Genomic DNA, 541 nt, shown 5'->3' with positions numbered 1-541 from the left:
GCAGATGCACATTTGAGATGTGCCGTCTTATTAATATTAATGTACCGCTAAACTCGCTACGCGTGTCGTCATCGCTTGGGTTATCCCCAAGAGCGATTTATAGGTCAGGTTACATTCTTGAATATCCTTTTCTGTTTAGCTAAAGCACGTGGACTTTGGCATGGCATAGTAGATGTTTTACGGCGCTATAGACACAGAAATGACAGTTATGGCGCCAGGGAAGACCCTTTTCAATATAATATTTGACTAGTGTTTGTTTCTGGCTTCTTTTATTCTATTATTGAGTGTGTTTTACGTAATAGAACATTAAAACATTTTATGCGGCACTGCACGACCGTGCTCTATGGACGAGCCGCGCCTGAGGCCCTGGTAATGGACGCCCTGACATCCCAACCTTATTTAACGGCCCCCTTCATGATAGACTAGTATACAAAATCTCCGCCACCACTACTGGCAATCATCACCATCAGCAACAACAACAACAACAACATCATCATCATCATCATCATCATCATCATCATCATCATCATCATCATCATCA

Source organism: Aplysia californica, unplaced genomic scaffold (genome assembly GCF_000002075.1).
Source record: "Aplysia californica isolate F4 #8 unplaced genomic scaffold, AplCal3.0 scaffold00131, whole genome shotgun sequence".
Classification (NCBI taxonomy): Eukaryota; Metazoa; Mollusca; class Gastropoda; order Aplysiida; family Aplysiidae; genus Aplysia; species Aplysia californica.
The sequence above is the reverse complement of the archived record's forward strand: the minus strand, read 5'-3'. Positions refer to the sequence as shown.